At 39.6% G+C, this 21,481-nt stretch overlaps 1 protein-coding gene and 1 long non-coding RNA gene across 6 annotated transcripts in view; one reads left to right on the top strand and one right to left on the bottom strand.

Annotated features, from left to right (window-relative positions):
* Positions 1 to 1,121: 1,121 nt before the first annotated feature.
* On the bottom strand, positions 1,122 to 21,342 carry LOC308070599. 5 transcript variants are annotated; one of them, XR_013930771.1, is made up of 6 exons: positions 21,063 to 21,342; positions 20,108 to 20,184; positions 18,975 to 19,061; positions 9,810 to 11,110; positions 4,461 to 8,383; positions 1,122 to 1,844 (listed from the first exon to the last, which is right to left on the bottom strand). It is a non-coding gene; the product is annotated as an uncharacterized lncRNA (long non-coding RNA). The 5 variants fall into 5 exon arrangements; XR_013930772.1 differs by having other exon boundaries at positions 8,274 to 8,383; XR_013930773.1 differs by lacking the exon at positions 9,810 to 11,110.
* AMPD3 (adenosine monophosphate deaminase 3) overlaps positions 21,334 to 21,481 on the top strand; it is a 35,875-nt gene continuing 35,727 nt past the window's right edge. Inside the window, exon 1 of the mRNA XM_080404715.1 lies at positions 21,334 to 21,467. The gene's annotated coding sequence lies outside the window, so the exon portion shown is untranslated. The remainder of the gene's footprint in view (positions 21,468 to 21,481) is intronic.

Raw genomic sequence — 21,481 nt, 5'->3', positions numbered from 1 at the left:
GAAAGGCAAAGTGGTAAGAGAGAAATAACAGTTTATAAAGAGTTTTATATATTACAACAAAGAATATTACTTATTAAAGTTATAGGCTTATGGTTTACCTTATGAATTCAACACAATTAACAAAATGGAGATCAGTTTATCTCCCACAATCTTCAATTTTTCTCCAGAAAAGTGCCTTTTCTTGCCCCATGTTTCTCTTTTGTTCTTCATGTGCCATTTGATGGATCCCTTGCATGTCTTTTTGGTTACTAGAAGGTGCTGAAAAGAATACAAATAGAAGGATTTCCTGGTCTCACTGCAATATCAAAGCACACTTTAGCCTTGATCAGCTATGGCAGGGAAGAGGCAATGGCTTCAGTTTATCTTGAGAACTGTAATCTCTGCTCCCCTTGTCACTGGCCACTGGAAAAAGCCCATGGCTGATACTCTTTTCTTCAGGCAGCATTGCAGTTTGTCTCACTGCATTGTGCCAAGATCCCCTAGTCAGTGCTTCTGGCAAGGAAATTGTTACTTTTGCAAGAGTGGAAATGGGAAACCCTGCATTTCTCCAAACTTCTCTGGATACCCAGGAGTCAGGAGGACTCTTCTAACACTGCCAGCTGGACCAAGAATAATGAAGTTCCAAGGTTTAAACAGTGGTCTGCTCTGGCTGTTCTTGACGTAAAAAGATACTTTTACTCCCCTCAAGTTCAGTCCTCCTACTCTTTCATTTTTTGGTTCTCTTTCTTGGACTTCTATGGATTAAAACCAGAAAACAAAAAGCATCCATTCCCCCATTTCAGAATAACACTTCTTCCTGCTTTTCTTGGCCGAGTGCTCCTTTCATACTCAGCGGGTGTCCTTGGGATATCTCCCAAGACAGGCTCTGTACAATGGCCCAGCACCAAGATGCGTGGCTGTGTAGTGCCTAGCAGCACTGACATGACCTCGAGTGGCTTAATTTTATAACTGCTCTCTTAGATGGTATGTGAACTCAAACTGATCTCCAAGACTCATAACCACACCAAAATCTCCTGAAAGAAGCAGACATTTTCACTGGCCTCAGTTACCTTTTTGGAGATTCCAAGATACAGAGTCCATTTTCTTTGTTTTTCATTCATGCAATAACAGGAAATCCCAGAGAGCAGAACAAGAGATTTTATTGTTTCCCATAGCTGGTAACACCTTGATGGCTAATTTGGTTTAGCGCACAATCAAGCAAAAAAACCCCAGAGAACCACCCTCCTCATTCAGCTGTATGGTCTTATTATTAAGCAGCAAACCTGCATTGACCTCAGTAGAGCCAAGATTTCATCCCAAATGCTTTTATCAGTGCAGATGACTATCTGCCACTGCACTGGATATCTGTGATCCATACTCTCAAATTCTTTCTAGGAGTCTGAAATCACAGATGACTTGTCACGAACACCTTCTGTGTAACATTGGTGAGGAACCACAGTGTTCTAAGGTAGCTGATCTTCACTGTAACTGATTGGATTCACAATTTAGTTAATTTCTGGATCATACTAGTTATTTAGATACCTTAGCACTATTTCAAAAGCCAGCAACGTGATACTTGAAATCATGTAATTCATAAGTATTAGGGGAGCATATTCTGGTAGCTCTTCCAGTTTCTGACCAACAACCAAATAGTTTGGCAAACGTCCTTCAGACACAGAGAAAAACACAATTTGGATAAGAGTACACTTCCATTTCTTGGCCATGTCACAATCTTCACAGGGATAAAAACGAATCCAACTTAAATGAAGTTCATCACAAGATTTCCATAACATCAGCCTGATAGTGTGGTGGGTTGACCTTGGCTGGCCACCAGGAGTCCACCAAGCCGTCTTATTGCTCTCCTCCTGAGCAGGACAGAGGGTGAGAAAATAAAATGCAAATGAACTTGTGAGTCAAGATAAAGACAGTTTAACAAAGGAAAAGGCCATGTGCAGAAGCAAAGGAAAACCAAAAGATTTATTTTCTATTTCCCATCAGCAGACAATATCCAGCCACTTCCTGGGAAGCAGGGCTTCAGTATGCATGGCAGCTGTTCTGGAAGTCAAGTCTGGTACCAACAAATGCCGCTCCCCCCCACCCCTGGCTTTCACTTGGCTTTTATTGCTGAGCAGATGTTATATGGTATGGAATATCCCTTCGGTCAGTTTGGGTCAGCTGTCCTGGCTATGTCCCCTCCCAAGATCTTGCCCACCCACAGTCTACTGGCCTTTGGGGGTGAGGGGAGATGTTGGGGAGACAGCCTTGCTGCCGTGAGAGCACTGCTCAGCAGCAGCCAAAACACTGCTGTGTTATCAGCACCTTTCTAGCTACAAATACAAAGCACAGCACTATGAGGGCTGCTGTGGGGAAAATTAACCCCATCTTAGCCAGACCAAATACATACAGGTTTGCCAGTTCTCTGGCTTTTTAAAACTGGAGGCAACGTTCAACATACAACCAAACTTTTGGTTACCTATATTGATTTGCTGCAGACAAGCGAGTTGTCAGCATTCAGGTACCATGATAAATGTTAGTATTTTCCTTTAAAGTTGGTATTCCCCCTCTCTAATATATGAAGGTGTTGCCTCACAAACATAGGTAGATTTAACTGATGGTGGTCTTCAGCTGCCTATCTTTATAATTACTCTTTGCTTCCCACAACAGGGAAATGGAATAATCCGTCCGGACATTTCTGAACTGGTCACCTGTAAAATCAGGAGTGATTCTGCTTATGTTATAGAATGTGGTGATTTGGGAGCATTTTTGCATGTATTTCAACTGTCTCTGCAGCAGATCTTTGGAAGAAGCAAGGCATAAGTGCTGGGAAGGCCTCCACTTCCAAACTGTGTCCTGCTGGGCTGAGCCCCACTGTGCCACAGTTGGGTGTTATCAGCTGTCTGCATTTCTATATAAGAAATAAACAGTGTACTGTTTATGAATCTCAATAGAGGACTTAATTCCTCCAAAGACTTGGGAATATGAATAATACCTCTCTTTGGTAGACCAATGGTGACAGTTATCTTAGAGTATTGACAACATACATTGGCATTGGCATTTAAAAAGCAGTGGAAAAATGTTGAATTTAGGCTATTCAATTGCTAATGCAAAGGGAAATACATTACTGGATCATTCTCATCTAAAATAGAAGAGATATACAACTGGACTATTGCAGTTCAGCTTACACCAGTATCTGAAAGTAAACACAAACTAGGTCAAAATTGTTTTAAGCTTTTTATAAAGAAGGTTTGCAACATTTTAACCGCATAACCTTATGGTATCCAACTATAATTAAAGTTTTATAATTAGACTAAATCTAGTTTTTACATTTCATTAAGCCTTATTTAGTGATGGAAACCACCTGACACAAGTAGGACTGGATCATCTCTTTGGAATCTCCCTAAACAAAGTAGTAGCATGGAGTTTCTTGTGTTCCTATATGAAGAATACTGCTCCAGTCTTGCATCAGATTAAACTGAAGTGTCTTTAGTGCAATGACCTCAGCAAATCACTGGGGAAAGTGAACCAAAACCTCCTTTGTAGTTCTGCAGAGCCTGATTTACCTCTCACCTGTGGGATTAAGCTCAACAGAGAAATAAAGGGGACACTTTATGCTCACTTGTATCTCCATGTAGAGCCATGATAGTAGACCTTAAAGGACAGCTAATTAATTGACAGACAAACCATCAAGACATCAAAGAAACGGTCAGTTCTTAACAGTTTTTGCATGATTAATATGACAGGTTGGGAATTAGAACACACATCTCCCACTGACCCATCCTCAAGTCCTAAACAGAAGAATTAGCTTAGTGTTCATTTACATAATAAATGAGGTTCTGGATCTCTCTTCAACTAAAATTTAGAATCAAATAGCTTATTTGGAAATATGAAGAGAACTGGGGGTTTGATTGATCAATCCCACATGCATATTGGAAAGTACATAATGTACTGCAAAGTTATAAAATACCTACTGATTTCAATGTGTTTTAAGATTAGGCGATATGTGTGCTTGATTAACATTCCAGCTTAATAAAAGGCCAGTAAGTTCTCTGCAAGTTATGTAAGAATAATTTTAAGGTATTTCATGAAAGAAATTATTTTCCATTAAAGAAACTGGGACAATTCTAAATGCCTTCATAGCCAGCTAAATTATTTTATCAGAGGAACCACAAAACTTCTCTCTAATGTTCAGGAATTCAGAATATTTCTTCAGTAAAGCATGTCATTTCCAATAATTCTGTATTAATTAAATGTACTATTAATTTTCATAATAAGGAAGTACATACTTGGAACTAAATTGCAATTATATTGTGTTTTTTAGCATTTTGTTGAAGGTGGACTATTTTATAAGCTTTAACTGTTCAGGAGGTTAATTTAGCTTATTTTTTCCATCACGTATAAATATATCTTAATTTTTTTCTGTTCAAATGTTGAAGTTCTGGGAATTAGTCTTCCACGATCACACCCGAAGAAGGCTTACTCACATTTGCAGACAGAGACAATAAAATTGACTGTAGCAATTCCCAGTGTCATTCCACACGGTCTGGCCCAACCCAGCCATGCGGCTTATAGCTTCAGTAGGAGGAACGGCTGAACTAAATGCATGTCCACTCCTTCGGCATTCTCAAAAAGACTGATCCTTTCAAAGATAACCAGAAGCAGCTCTCACTAATACACCCATCTGTAGCTGAAGTAGAGAACACTACCTCCGTTAAGCACTTTCTGCTCTATGAACTGTAAACTTCAAGAGAGAGAACGCATGTGAAAAGGCCATCTCTTGACTTTTTACAAGCAACCTGGGGGAATTCTGACAACTGAGGTACACATATAAGTTACTATCACTGTGACAGCAGATAAGCATCAGTAGCTTGATTTATAGTCCTGTCTCCTGCCTCTAGACCTCTCTTGGTTCCCCCACATCTCCGAATTCCTGTCAGCATCAACTTAGAAATGCATCCCTCTAAGTGATGTTACATTCTGAGCGATTCTTGCTGCTCTCCTGGCAGCCTTGTCACCCTCTGCAGCTGGTTCCCTTTCTCTCTGCTCTAGAACCACGATCCAGGTCAACCCTTTTATTGCTGAATGGAGCTTGCAAAGTCCCTACATCACACTGTGACAATTAAATCCACTTAGGACCACAAGTCAGATACATCGCACAACGTGGAACTCCAGTATTGCCTTATGCATCAGACACATCCCTGCTAAACTGCAAGAGCAAGAGATTTAATTGATTCAAATTTAATTTGGAATTCTCTTTCTAATCTAATATTCAAAAGGTCATATTAAAAAAAAATTCAAAGATATGACTGGTGTTACATAATGGTATAAGTTTGCTTCCTTCCCCTGAATAACCTTTTAATTTCATTGGAATAAGTTGCATAAAGCAAGCTGGATTTAGCTCAAGTTGTCCTTTCTGTGGATTTTTAGCTTTAGATTAGATATCTTGTGATTTTTTCCAGTGGGTCTGAATATGAAAGATGACAAGTAAGAGCCATTGAAGATACTTCAACAAGATCAATGAGATGGCAGGTGAATGTTCTGATCAGGAAGAACTTATCATGAGGTGAGGTAGGCTGAGGAATTATTTCCCAGAGGACTGAGTAGAGCTCTGTTCCTGGGATTTCTACAAGTAATCTCAATGCAGGAGCATGAGAATGAATGGGTCTCAGAAGTCAAGGGAACACATGACACATTTTTTGGAGCAAAGTTCTAGCATATTCTGTCATTTCTATCAAATGCTATTTCTCTTTTAGTTTCCAGTTAATTAATTTTATTTAAAGGTAAATAATGTTCCATGTTTCTTTGTTTGTTTTGCCATAGTTCTGTAATTGATCTGTTTGCTAAAATGGTGCTGCATTCAGGTATCATTGAGATGCAGACTGCATTGCTTCAAACAGAAGGGGTACTACTCACCATCTCATGATGAGGTTTGCATTATGAAGAAAATTAATTTTGGGGGGATAAGATGACCCAAGAGGCCTATTCTATTTTTATTTTTCATTAACTGTTTCTTTTTTTTTTTTTTTTTTAATATGTTCTCTTGTACAAAGAGATACTTAGGTGGATTTGGACCTACATGTGGACCTTACTCCCTTTACTTTCTCTGGTGAGATTAATGTTCTGCTGTGATTCACGGAGCTATATGGGTATGAAAGCCGTTTGAGAGAGCTGCCTCACAGGAGCTGAAAGAAGGAAAATGCCCAAAACTCATCAAAACCCTATGAGTTAAAGTTCAGCCTTTGGTCCTGCTGTTTTTGTTCATCTTTTATTCCTTGACAAGGGAATTTGTGACCCCTTGGTGAATGGGAAGCAGAAGGATTCAGATATGACCTCTACCTCGCAAACGGATAATCACTGGAATTTGGGAAGATATGCAGAGAAAGGGTGACTCAATACATGCCTTGTTCTTACACACTTTATGTAAGCACCTGTTAGTTTTTAGTCACTGTGATGTATACTATAACTATAACTATATATATATATAAAATAAAATTGTTCAATGCTTATGTTACCAGCTCACTAGTTTTTTATAATAAAATGCTTTGATATTCATCTAGTAATGTAAGTAATCTAGAAATCAAACAGTAAACAATGTAAAATTCACAATCATTTTAACTTAATTCACTGGAGGTTAGAAACCAATGCGAAACCCTTAGACAGGACCTTCCCTAAGCAATTTTTCAGGGCAAAGGAAGAAAAAAAGAAGCAGTGTAGAGAACAGTTCAAATCTTGCAGATGTATCACATGGATCCACATAGACCTTGGGGATGTATTTTTGTGTGGAGTGCTTGTACCCGTACAGCACAGGACCCTACGACTTGATTTGAGGAAGCCTGCATCTGAGGCATGTGATTTTCTCAGCAAATAACAACTGAGCTGCTATTTTTAAAAGAGATTTTCCCTATAATGAGGATGCTACAGGAGAATCTCAGCACTGGGCCTGCTGGTGTTTCTGCAGGGCTGGTGGAGACTGCACTGCTCTCCCACAGAACTGAAGTAATTAATAGAAGGGATCACTGCTTCTGTTGGGCGAAAGAGTCACCAGGTATCTAAAAGTCCTCTGTTCTACCCGCTCTGAGACCCTCTTTTTCTTTCACAATTCCCTCCAAATCATTATTTTTCTCTTCCAAGGACTGAATCATGGCGCCTTGCCTGTGTCCTTGTTAAGATCTCAGCTAGAAAAATGCTTTTGCTTAAGAAAATAACACCATGGGAAAGGCCATGGCAACAGAAACACTTGTTTTGCCAGAACACATTTATGCTGGAAGGGTGGGTAGTTCAGATGGCCATGAACACTTAATAAAGCTCATTTTTCTAGTAATTCCCCAAGGCACTTTCTTCAAAAAAACTATTATAGAGACAGGCATTTCAGTGGAAACTGCCAGACTTAAAACCTTAAAACAAATATAATTATCTCCTTTCCATACTTTTTTTCTGTCACCTTAGCAATCTAGGGAAGGCAATTTCTAGTCTAAATAAATTGGATCGTATTATGCCTTTTCAACTCTTCAATCTTTTCTAAGTTTTAGTTTTGCATCCAAAATCCTAATAACAGCCTGTAACACATTTACATTCCTGCATTCTTGCCTCTGTTTTGTTGGGTACACAGTATTCCTTCTTTTTTTTTTCTTTTTTTTTCCCCTCCTCTCTCCCTTTGGTAATATAATCATTCTGCATTTTTCCAGATTTGGACAAACGGAAATGTTTTCAGCCTCCAGTTAGTGTTTAAATAACAACAAAAAAAGCTCCTCTGGCCTTCAGCATGAGTTTAAAACATTAAACTGAATGCAGAAAGAAGCAACATGAACTCTAGGATGAGTAAGTCAAAGCTGTCTAAGAAATCTCAACAGATTCAGAGACTTTCAGGCCAGGATGAACCAATACGTCTTCTAGTCTGACTCCCATTCATTACTATATTGAGACCCACAACTCCATTTAACTGAAGCATTGCTTCCAGAAAAGTATGCTGCTATGAAGTGAGAACATCAAAAGTAGAAAATCAACAGCGTCCCCAACACTGATTAATCATACACACTGTTAAAAAGCATACATAAATTCTCTTTTGAATTTGCTGGCTTTACCTTACTGCCCTTGGTTCTCATTTTCCCTTTTTTCTATAATATTATAAAAAGCCATTATGTCCCTGACAACTTCACACAGAGAAATTATTTGTGAACTCTACTTAGCCTTGCTCCATAGATCAGTTCAAACTGTACCAATATATGATCCCCCAACTGCTGTGCTGTATTTCATTCCAATTGTAGCACTAAGCTTTTCTTAGTAGGCTACAGCGTTACCTCTTCCATCAGCCGCCGCTGTAGGTACATTCCCTGGCCACAGGTTCTCTCTTCCCCCTTCACAGAAATATACCCAGTAACTGTCTCCAGATTTCACCCCAAGGCACTCTCTGTAAAATTATAGTTGGAATTACATTTTATACCCTAGGAAGTACCTAAGGTGGAAGGTATACACACTATTACATACATTGCATATATTTTTAAAACATTACTGCTCTTCATTTGGATAACACAAGAAATACAATGTGTAAAGATTATAATTTTCTTGACAAATCCTGAGTCGCTTGTTACAAGTAGATACCATATTGCCCAGTTATCTAGAATCCTGCTCTAAAAACCTCCAGCCACAGCCTCTGCTGTCCAGCTCACTTCCTCAGGTCTCACTTCTTGCAGCTAACTTGGACCTCCCACCCCATGTTTTCAGTTCCATCTATATAAAATCCTTCCATTTCTTTATTTAGTACTTTTATGTGCTTGAGCCTTTCCCACTTTATATACCCATTTATAGCACCTGGCTTCTTCGCAGTTTTTTTGGTTGAAGTTTCATTCCCCTGCAGAAACACTTGGAGTAAAAGGTTCATCTAACCTCCTTGACTAATTAATTGGTGAAACTGTGAAATTTAAAACAAGGACTCCCTTTTACTCCTAATCTCAGATAGATAGGCTTTCTTGGCAAATGTGGATGAATTCATACACAGGCATTAAAAACACATCTAAACATTAAAAACAGGCTGTTTCCATTTCAGGCAAAAGTTTCCACTACATAGATAACATTTCTTCAATTATCACAATTATGATTTTTGATCAAGGTAAACTTTTATCAGCTCCTGAATTACAAAAATAAAAGAATCAACACTTGTAAAATCACTTTAGCTCCTGATTCTGCAAGGATGTGCAAAACCCATCCACAAATTGTGTGTGAAGGTGACAGACTAGGAGCACACCATCTCAGACCAAATGTCAGGGCAGGTGTAATGGAGGTGGCTCTGCTTCCCTATCCTGTCCTTACTGGCTCTTGTTGCACAGCATGGGTCCTTGTCATTTTGCCTGCTAAACAGCTCATGCCATACCTGTGGAAACAACATACTTTTCCTTCAATCTATCACAGTACCTGTCTGCTAAAAAGATGGAAGCATCTGCCACAGGGAAGGAAGGAAACAGCAAGTTGCTTTGTACTGTTCGAAACAGATAGAAGACCCAGTTATTTTAAAAGATGCTCAGACTGAAATGTCACAGAGTTGGGCTTTGACATATTGTGAGTAAATGAAGCAAGTAATGAAAAGTCTGGCAAAACAAACATCGACATGCATGGAGAAAATATTGTCTTGGCATTGGGACCTATGTGAGGGATGTGCAAAGTCATTCTGCAGAGAAGGCCAAATTCCATTTTTAATGACTGCTGGCCTGAATTTAGGACTATAATTTAGGACACTTACTCTACAGTAAGATGCGCCCTGACATCAGTGGGGTACTGGCATTATGATCAAGGGCATAAACTATCCTTTTGTACTGTGGTTGCTAATTCAGACTTACTACCTTGATTGTTTCTCACTTGAGGAAACATTCCCATCTTGACTTTCACTGTGATTTCTGCACTTTGTTTCTCTTCTTTAGTTTTCCTTTTGCTGCTATTCATTCCCTTTCAGTCCCCATTTCTCTTTTACTTCCCTTCCCCCAGAGTTTTCCTCCCTGTAATAATTCCTCTTTCTTATAATGCTTAATTTTAATTGCCTCCAATTAAAAAGTTTTCCTAAGCATTCCAAGTCATGCCATTAGATTTTAGAGTTAACTGTTCAAAGCCAACTAATGTAATTCAGAATATTATTTCAAGTTGCCTATTTGTAGAGTCCTGAAGAAAATGCTACAAAAGTTTACAATGAGTTCATGTATAGAATATTGTAATGGATTTCTTTCTCTCCAGAGAAAGTGATGGGTGTAACCACCGTAGCATAAGCTGTTCCACAACAGTCGCTCTTAAGTAACTAGTTGAAGCTTTTAGAATAGCTCAGAAATAGCTTATGCCATGAGAGCTGTACCAGTGAATTTCCTGTGACAAAATCAGTAAATTTTGTGTAGACAAAAGCTTTTGTAAACAGGACAGCTGGGCACACGATCTACTTAAATGTAAACTTAAATACTGGAGAAACTGGATATATCACAGGTTTGTGCAGTACCTCAGCTGGGGAAAAGGGAAACACTCCACAGACTCATATAGGTCTTTTCTTGTTCCTGTTTTCTATGAACCACATTGTTGGCTCTTCTCTGTCCCTAATCGTTGTATTATGATCTTTCTGGCTTCCAGCTCTTTGTTCTAATGATTAAACAAGACTAATATTTTTTTTGAGGTCATAGTGATAATATGATAGTCCTTTTGAAGGCGTTCAGTAAACAGAATACAGCAGTAATGCACTGGGGGTTTTATTTATTTGTTTTTATTTATTCACTTTTATTTATTCTTATCAGAACCTTAATTTTTACTTTTGGCAATATTATCACTGAAGAAACTCAAACTCTTTTTAAAAACTTTAAATATATAGTGGGCAGAAGAACAACCAATAATAAGAAAAAATAAGTTTATAAAGCACAAGACTCTTTCCTTTCTTGAGCACACTGGGCAATTACTAAGAGGAGTACAGCTAAGTGATTCCTTTAAAGGCCAGCATTCTTACTAGATCAGCCCTGCTGTCTAAGATGGCCATCCAGAAGTAGCTTCCAAAATAACTAATATAACTCTGCCTCACTGTGAAATTCCTCGTAAGCAGTTGATTTTTAGTAGTTACTGTTGACCATGTGGGATTCAACTCTTGAGAGTGATTGACTCCAGCATTCTTAGGCACCTATATGGAGATCGAAAGAAATTATTTTCTTGACATTGCTTGCTTCTTGTCATGGAACATAAAGAATTTTAGAACAACAGCTTAGATTTAGAAAACTATATTTCAAACATCTAAAGTTAGGTCAGATAAGTTCCCATGTCCAAAACCTGTCCTACCTTTGAATTACACATATGCTATATTGCTAAACGAACATCAGGATTTAAATGAATCACTGCATGCTGCCTAAAAACCCCATACCACTAGACTTGGACAGAAAAAAAAAAAAAAAAAAAAGAAAGGAGAATGATTTTGGCACAATGACTTCCAGGGACCTGGGAAGACGGTGTTTGTCTTAGAAACATCAGTGGCTCTTCCTGGTATGACTCCTTTTATCCTCTGTCCTACATCTCTTGTGGCAGAGAAGCTGTTAGGTTGGCTCAGTCATGGTCTCAGCTCTGCTTTGACGCTGTTTTTTTCTCCACAGGGCAGTAAAATTCTGTTTTGCCTATTTGTTGAGTTGCCATTATCTGCACTCACCTTCTTAGGTTACAGTAGGAGAACAAAGCCAGCCCAACTATTTAGACAGTAACTACAAAAACCATGTTTCTTTTTTTCTAGAAGTTATCCATAGAGGCAGAAAATTACAATGTTAATATATAATATGGGAAATTACTGTGGATGAAAAATGTTGAGCAATTATATCTGAGAATATAAACCATGAGAAATGATGAGGAAAAAAATCAGTGTAAATTGTGTGCATGTCAGTTGTGTGCATGCATGCATGCATGCATAGTGATTACCAGGAAGGGAGATGACATCCATTGAAGCTCCAGAGCACTGCACTGAGTCTGATATGCCAGACTGTCAAAAAGACAGTTCACAGAAAGAAGGCCACACTACAGAAAACTGATTAAGTATACTCCCTGAAGCAGCAGACAATGAAGCAGAACAGGTATTTGAGGGGTTTAAATGCCAAGAAGAAATGCAAATGTATAGCTAAATATGATAATATGAAAGTGGCTATGGCTAAATATCAGAAAACTTTTTGGCTAGCCTTGGGTGTCTCTAGTGAAGTAATAGAAATCTCCACTTATAATTTTAACAGCGTTCAATCTAGCACCAATAACTGTACAGTCTGTAAGAAAAAAGAACTGTCAGAGATTAATATGAAAGACTCTGAGCTGTCTTCTGTCTTTGATAGTTGAGATCGTATTAGATCTTGCACTTGCAGGTAGGAGTCCAAAACACACGAACCTGTACATTTTTATTTAAACACTAGGTGGCTCTGTTGGCTCTTTTAAGTACAGCATTGCTCAAGCCTGCGTGAGTGTTGAACACCAGGTGGGATTCAAAGAGAGATGCTCCATTGACAATCATTACGGACTAGGTAACTTTTTCTAGAAGAGCCTCTGTTGTGAATGATCACAAGGAAACATAGATATTATTTAAAAAAAAGAAAAAAAAAAGAAGAAAGAATTGCCTTCAGCCTTCGACCAACTTGGAACAGATAGCCAACGCAAGGAGCAAAATGGCATTGGCTTTCAATTTCTCCCGTGTTTTACTGAATTTTCAGTTAATTGTGCCCATGGGATGCCTGTGCGGCGACTAAGAATAGGACAATGAAGGCTATGGATTCTGCCCCCCCCATGCATGAATAAAGTTGACAAAAGTGATTTTAAGCTGTTGGTATACTCTTCCAATTCTTGAACCACTTTGCACTAGGCTGTGTCCTACCGGCACAGGAAAAATTCTGTCCTTTCTGTCCTGAGCTTGTTACAAGTAACTCAAGGCACCGCTAAGGCAGCTATGGATACCTAAGTCATGTAAGCACCCCTTCCTTCCTACAACGCTGCAAAATGCTAAAAAATCGTCCTAAAGGATTCTTCTTGGATTCCATTCTTCCAAAGTGATCATCCCAGAGTTGGCTGGGCTGACCAGCAGTCAGATAGCTTCTTTTCAGAACAAGGGACCCAAACCAGTGTTAATTTGGGGGAAAACTGCACATTATCAATCAGCAAAATTAATGACTGATTTCATTTGGGACTGTGACAACGTTTTGTATGTTTTTCAGAGGTGTTGCAGATCTACAATCCTTTCTTCTCTATTTTTCAGCCACAATTAGCATACTTCTTCACGTCAGGAAATAAATGGGTGCAGTTTTTTGTTAGCAACCTTGCAACCATCACCCTGGAGATGGCCATAACAGTTAAGCTTTTAAAACTTTTTTCTCCTCCCCTGGTGCATGATTTTCACTTGTAGAATTAATCACTAGAGTAGTCCTTGCAGAGTATTTTGGCAATCAACAACAGCTATAGTTTGTATGAACAGATTCAGTACATTATGAACTGGTAAACCGTATCTGGAAGAGCAAAGAGAATGTCCGTAAAGTTTACTCCTGCCTTTTTACCAAATACCCGGTTTCAGTACCAGATAACTGAATGAATGTTTGCGAACAGCAAATTTACCTTTCTCCATTGTTTTGGAGTAGCAAATACATAACAGTTTCAAATCTATATTCCATTTATATGAAATAAAAACACAATCTGAATTTTTGAAGACTAAATCAAATTAAAAAAAAACAAAGCTGAAGAAATACCAATGCAATGCCCTCTTTTTTAATTATCTGCTAATTGAAGCTCTAGATTCCTCTAATATTTCTGTTTTGTAAAAAAAAGCTTGTCAAAATTCAGAAACTAATTATTAGGGAAGCCAGGCAATGAGTTTAACAGCTCTTTTTTTCTTCCACTTTTGTCTGTATCTGAGAAGACTGGCTGTTTTCCTGCTGTCTGCTTATGCTCACTGGATCGTACAGGAGATGACAGGTATAAGCCATTCAAACAGCTGACTAATCTAGCAGATCACCTTTCATTTCATCCTTTCTTTCATCTGCTCCAGTCTCTGTTGGCTGCCTGAGTCTCAAGAAGATTTGCCCATATTTGAGCTACTCCCTGTGGAAATGACTTCTTTTCCACTGCATGATTTAGCGAAGAGTTTATTACATACAGTGATCCTCCCCACAGATCCTTTGTGTTTCCACGGTAGCACAATATGCCTGAGCACAGCAACCTATGGCACATTCCTTTGGTTCATTAGTACATTGCTGTGAACTCTCTAAGCATCAGTTCGAAGGTGTCTTTGCAGTATACTTGGGGCAGACATGAGCTTACACTAGATGTAGTCTTAACCAGCAAAAGCTAAGGGCTCAAAAAGCTATGCTATATCTGGTCATACAATTTTTGGATCAGAGCTGGCTCACATCCCCCTGGCTCACAGTGCACGGTAAAGCTGTAGAACAAGCTCACTACCATAAGATGTTTGGGACACTAAAATAGACACAGTTAAAAATGGAACTGGACTCATTCTTGGAAGACGCTCACTGACTGATGACCATCAGTTAGGCTAGTCCAGATTCCACCTCCAGTTCATAAAGATTATAAAGCAATACAGGGAAGGCACAACAGGAAAAGGATTGCTCTGTCTTTGACAATATCTACCTATCTACTAATGTTTCTGTTCATAATGGATTTTATATGGGCTGGCTGGGCATTAGCAACAAATGAAAAAGAAAGGTATATGAAGGTGTATGGTCCAAAACGTGTCAGTAGAGAACCAGAGCAAAACCCTAAGCAGAGCACCCCCATACACCAATCCTTCAAGGTATCCATCACGCATGCTCCCAACTCATAAGGGGCACTAAATCAAAAAAGTAAAGATAGGTAAGAGTTGCAGGATCAAAAATTAGTGTAGCAGGAATTGAGTGAGGCATCAAGCACAGAAGTCCTGACAGCATCTACTACTCTGTGAAAGTATTCCACTTGTACACCACCTGATGATGCTCTGCCTGCATATGAGAGGACAAGAGAACAGAAAGAAGCCTCATGGTCTCCGGGTTCTCTCCTAATATCTACTAGAGAGAGAGTACTGAGCTACTGGGCTCTTTTTTCTAGCCCTGATGGCACTTCAGTGACTTGGAATTCTATCTTTGCACACAGACATCAGAATCAGGTCCTTTGATTGTCGCAGCAGCTGAGACAAAAAGCTCAAGATACATAGAACTTGATTTCCCTTTGCACGTATTGGATTAAGTCCACATGTGCAGTAACTACGAGTCAGTAAAGTGTTTCTTAGACCCTCAGAAAAGGGCACAAATACGACTCAAGGATGTGTGCTTGCTTTTTTAACAGAAGGAAATTTCCCCCAGGTTAAGGAAGAGGTGGGAGTTTCAGGGAATTGCCCAAGTACCACAGCAGCAGACAGGTCGAGTCGCTGTGGGACCAGGGAGGGATCAGTCCCTAACACTGCGCACGGTGCGCTTCCCTCCTTTTAATTTATACAAATAAAGACGTCGCTGATGGGAACGGACGGTTATGTAAGGTGAAATCCGCATTCCTTGCGTAACCGCTGTTTACATAACGGGGCCGCGGCCCCCGGCGAGCTCCCGCTGCGGCCCCGCGCTGCCGCCGCCGCCGCAGACCCCGGCCCGGCCCGGCCCCGGCGCTGCCCGGTGCCCCGGCGCTCCGCGGGGCGCGCTGGCGCTGCCCTAGCCATCCGCCGCCACAAAACCGAAATGCTATATTCTCCTTTTGCAATTCCACGAGCTGTAGGCTCCCACTCTCAGACGAGCTTCACGGAGTAAGGGCAGGGGCTTTCTAAAGCACTTGGCATGGAAGCACAGGCCTAGCCTGCAGCGTTTCTTACTCAGGCAGGTTGGATCAAAATAATGCAACAATTCCCCTCCCAGGTGAAAGTTTAAGTTTCTACATAAAAATTAGAACATTTGGGTTGGATTTCTCACCAGCTGTGCCTGCACAGCACTACGCAAGCAATCTAGAGAGGGTTCATTTGGGCTGCAAACGGCCACCAGGAATCTGTGTACAAATGAACTCCCAGCTCTGGAGAAACTTGCGGTTTCACTCCCACTTGGGAGAGACTTGGAAAATACACTTGTAAAACAAAGAGAAGACGAGGGATATTCTGGGGCCAGGGAAGACTGCAGTTCGGTACCACGTAGCCCTGAGTTTATTTAAGGCTATGTAACATTTGTGTAAGGCTCTCTGTAAACCCTATCTTGCATTCCCCAGTTTCTGGGCGGTTATGCGCTCCACCTGCGTCATGCAGATATCTGTTACTTGGGACCGAAACTTCTGACTTGAGGGCCAAATAATCCAGATGCAAACACTTGTCAAACATCATCACAAAAACCTTAATGATAATCTATAAGTAATACATATGCAGAACTGAGTATCACTTAACAGAATGATTTGCATTTCCACTACAAACATAATATGTAAACCAATTCTAAACATACAGTTTAGATTCCAGTACTCATTTTTGCAGAAATCAAATACTTCAGAATATTCTTTATTTCAGGGGCTTCCAAAATAGGCAAAAAGAGTTCCCCTTTGTGAGGTGTAATTACAGTGTTTCAGTATTTACCATACACTGGCTGTGTCTGATTTATTAGACTGTTACTTGCTGAACATTTTATGTGCATTCTGAGCAAATAAAATTCCTCTTAAAACAAAGCTGAGTAAAACAGCTTTGTACATCAGAGTGGTGGTTAAAAAGTATTTAATCTGCATATCATGTAACAGATGTGAAATATAACTTTCAGAAAATTCTCCTTTTTATAAATCAGATTAAAAGTCTTTCAGCTCCACATACATGTTTGTCTAATACAGCCAGATCTCTCCTTCTCAAAACAGTTCCAGAATTTCAGGTAAACCATGTATAATGTCAGAGAAAAGCAGTCTTCCATCAAGGGTCAAAACCTGTGAAGTCCAAGCTAAGTAGGCTTGACATGAACTGATTATAAACTAGCAGTTTTATATGGCTGCTGTGTCAAAGCAAGGCAGTTAGTAGATGCCAGCAAAGAATTCGCCAGCTGGCTGGAAAGAAAGCTTTCCAAATATTTGAAAGACAGCTTACAATTCCAAACACACCAAAGCATCCCATCTTGCTTGTAAACCTTTCTTGTGCAACAAAGTATTACAGTATATTCCATTTATAAACTCATGGAAAACTTCTGCTATGTTATTTCAGGCTCAGAATATTAGGACTGTACAGATACTTTCCTAGTTTATTTTTAAAGCAGTGACTGAACAGTCACATCCTTTAGTAATTTCTATAGTTCCCACTTCCATTTCAGTTTTTAAACAACCAGATTTATATTTGCATACTATATGTATCTTATTTTATAATAATATACTACAGGACAATTATACTTACATGTAGCCTTTCAGAAAGAATGTCATTTGACTGAAAAAAACCCACAAAAAACAGGGGTTCCAAACCTATTATCAGTTCTAACATCAGTGCAAATAATTTTCAAAACATTTTGTACTTTATATAAGCATAGTTGTATTTACTATGTAAATATGTACATATTCTGTATATGTAAAGAATATGTACATTTTCTGAACACTGCAACTACCCAAGATGTAGTTTATAAAAAATTGGCCTAATCAAAGTTTCTCCTCCTTCTTGCCCTTCTCACATACTCTCTGGAACAGCCTTGAGCAGTCTCCAAAACATAGAAAACTTGCTGCTTATATTTAGAGTAGGAACCAAACTTTCAAATTTACCAGTTCTAGTTTAACTCAACACTGAGAAAGACCCAATCATCTGTATCAAGAGTTGTCTAATTCAAATACTGAATTAGACTGAATACTCATATGACAAATTAATTTCTACAAGCTTTTTGAAAAGCGGTGGGTAAGAAAGATGATGCTTTTTGATTTGCTGACGTTATAAAACAGACAGATATAATATTATTTGTATCATTTCACTCAGTGGAATAATTTTCCGCCTTTTTGAAAGATTACAATTTTCATCTATTGTTTTGTTTAAAAAGTTGAGTAATTCTTCTTTTCTAGTAGAGATTATTTGATAATGTGATTCAATTCTGTTTCACATTTGGCACAAAACTCCCCTCCAGCTTTTGGGTATTACTTTATTTCACTGTGTTTTTTTGCTGTTGGAATATCAGTTACTCTTCAGTCAGTAAATGCATGTGTGCCAAGCATATCATTAACTGAACCAACTGAAGATCAGAAAGGCGAGTACTAGGTCTAATATTGCTTGGATGCCACTAATGGGTATGTTATAGATTGAAATATTTAATTTGATCCATTAGTTTTGTTGTTACCAATATCACAGTCAGTAATATGAATCTATTTTAAAAAATTAATTCAAAATCCATTAGCTTTTAAGGTACTATTCAAATGAAAGCAGTATGTTGTAACAATTGGAATAATTTCAAGTGAGGGTGAGAGACCTAATTTTGATGAATATGCATTGCAGGTTTAATCATCTCCCAGAGAAGATCTGTCCGTTTCTAAAAATAAGTATTAATAATACAGATGTGTATTTAGGGGTTTATTTTATTCCATTCCTCAGTAGATGTTGACATGCAAGCAAATCTTTAAAGCTTTCATTATTAAAAGTTTTGTAAAATCCTTTTGTTAAAATCGTCTGACTGTGAAAGCGCAATCCAAATACCATGTACACTGGAATAATCATGAGTTTACTACTGTCACCAAAAGAATAATCTCTAAAGTAGGGCTTAAAGCAAGTTGAAGACATAACAGAAATACAGAGTTTAAAAAATAATACAAAGAAATGTACTTAGTTGTAACTTTGTGGTAAAAGGAAGGGGAAATTTTTTTCTGGTATAATAAGCATAAAGATATAAAAAGAAATACATTTTTACACAGTGTAAAGTTTACCTCAGAGAACTACTGCTTGCTATACAAAAGAAGTGAACCAAACCCCAGATGGCTTCAGGAAGTACTGACATTTTACAATAGGAATAAGAACATTTGAAATAACTCTGAAGAAACTTGCACTACTCTCAATTTGTTGTATAAATTTATAATCTACTCACAAACTGGGCTGGCAGAAAGACTCCTTCATGGGCCAGATGGCAAGCGTTTAAGAAGGTGTTGACTGACATCACTGGGGTGTTCTAAGTCTGGATAAAAAGTTTAATGCTTTATGTTTGGCAGGTGCTAACGGAAGCATACAACAACATCTACTGTTGAAAATATGCTATTTCATCGTTGTCAGCTTAGTGTTACTTCCATTTCCCAAAGACAAATGAGAATTGTTCATTAAGAGAGCAGAGATGGGCCACAAAACTGGACACGCTAGTCAAAAGTATGTTCTGAACAGTTTGTAAAATAACTGATCATCATAATTGCCTCTGCAAAAGGTGAGAGAACTTTAAGTATTTTCTTGTTAATTTGTTAACATTACCCTATTCTTACAATCCATCCTGACATTATTACAGATCTTGCAATAGTGTATTCTTAATGCTTCAATTACTACGGATGCATTTACTAAGTTATGATCTCAGTTTGCCTTTAAAGGTTTCCAACTTGTCACAAAAGGAAAGCACATTTAAACAGTCATGGTCACCTAGAACAAGTGTCCTACACCCTTATGGATTTGCACTTCAGTGCTCATAGAACCTTTTTCTTTGATAAGGCATTTTTAAGGGCTCCCTTTTGTGTGAATTCTCTGGCCTTCATAAAATGTAAACTCACACTACAGTGTTTTCTGCACTTGGGGCATACAGACCTGCCCGTTTCCATGCAAGAAAACCGTACTGTTATTTTTTCATTGCAGTTGGTAGAACGCCAGCAATAGCACAAGGGGAAACTCTTCCAGGCTCTTGCCAGTTAGAAAACAGATAAAATTAAGTGTGGAGGCAAGACCCATTTGCCAAGCTGGAAATTCCAAGAGGAATTCAAGAAGCCATGGGATACCCAAGTCCAGCAGGCAGGGCACAATTATGATTAGAGGGCCCTAAGGAGCCCAAACTGCCCGACAAACTGTAATGGGAAGCAGACAAGTTTGGGCAAGTTAAGGCAGGTGGTTGAGAGCAGGACACGGGGAACAAGGGAAATGAAGCAGGACTAACAGATAAGCAATCAGCGGGCATACTGAATGGTCAGTAGCAACAGGTGTCCTTTACTCATTTATCATGTGAGCAGGGCAACCATGAGTCAGACTTACAGTATGTAGTTTCCTGGGTGGCAGATGGCTTGTCTGGGTGTAGCAGCAGCAGCAGCTGATGAAGACATTCAGAGTTACTGAGAAAGAAACATGCACACACAGCATAAGCCTTTTTTCCCAGCTAAGAAACAAGGTCTATTTTTTTTTTTTTTAGTATTGTTATTTTAAAATCAGTTGGGTTTTTATGATTTTGAATGGCTGACTCATTTTCAAATGCTTTGGATTGGTACGTCTCATACAACAGCTGCAGCCATAATTCTCAGCTTTTTTACAAGCTGATGTAATTTTAAAGGCGATAGTGTTGACACTAGTGTAAGAGTCAAAATACCAGATCTTCTTTGCAATTTAGACTTGGCAAACTTTGGCAACAATTCTTTGTGACTCAAACATTGTATAGTCACTTTCTTTTCACTTCTATTTCTTCACCAGTAAAGGAACTTTTGAAGCCACCCCCCCCCCCCCGAGGTTTGTGAAGGGAGCACTTTGCCAGGTTGGGAGGACATAGTGGGAACAACCCATCTGTCAAACAACTACCTGGTCCCTCACATGTTTTGGGAGATTTACCTTTACCCTGCTCCTCTTTACACAAAGGACCTTGCTCCTCAGTTGCTACATTCCCAGGGCTTCCCTGCACTGTAAAGACACCTTTATATTCAAATGCTTTTAGATTAGACCATACTGTAACCTAAACTTACCATAAACATTCCTAAACCTTTCATTTTCAGGGCCCAGAATCTCTAAAAATAAGCTCATGTTATTTTATATATTAAGATCCTCATTCCTGCCGAGTCATGCTTGTTTTGACCTTCAGTTATTTGTCTTGGGCTTTTTACCTGGAAAGTTTAATTTATTATTTATATTTTAATACATAACAGCACTTGAACCGTATTGCCATAATGATGGACGGACATTGTCGAAAACACTTCTGGTAGGGACACCTCGCCAGCAGACTTACTTATCGAGTGCCACCTCTGCCTCACGACGTCCTGGTCTCCAGCCAAAAGTTTCTACGTTAAAGCGCTTTTCTGAGGAGAAGTTTTAAAACCAGCGCTTGCGAAGGCGGCCCCGGCGCTGAGACGAGCCCGGGCGGGCTGAGGGGCCGGGGCCGGGCCGGGCCGGGGCGTGCCGCGCCCGGTCGCTCCCTCCCACGCCGGCGGGAGGCGTGTGACAGCGCGACTTGTGTCTTGGAGCCTCCGAAGGGGAAAGGGCCGCCCTCGGAGCCTCCCGCTCCCTCTGAGGCCGCGGCCCCGCCACTCCCGCCCGCCACAGGTGCAGCCGCCGGGGGAGCGGCGCCGGACGGTGCCGGACACGGCTGCCCGCCCCCGGGGGAGGCCGCCCGCGCAGGGCTCCCCTCACGCAGGTACGGACGGAGCG

Source organism: Falco punctatus, assembly GCF_963210335.1.
Source record: "Falco punctatus genome assembly, chromosome: 10".
Taxonomy (NCBI): Eukaryota; Metazoa; Chordata; class Aves; order Falconiformes; family Falconidae; genus Falco; species Falco punctatus.
The sequence above is the reverse complement of the archived record's forward strand: the minus strand, read 5'-3'. Positions and strand labels throughout refer to the sequence as shown.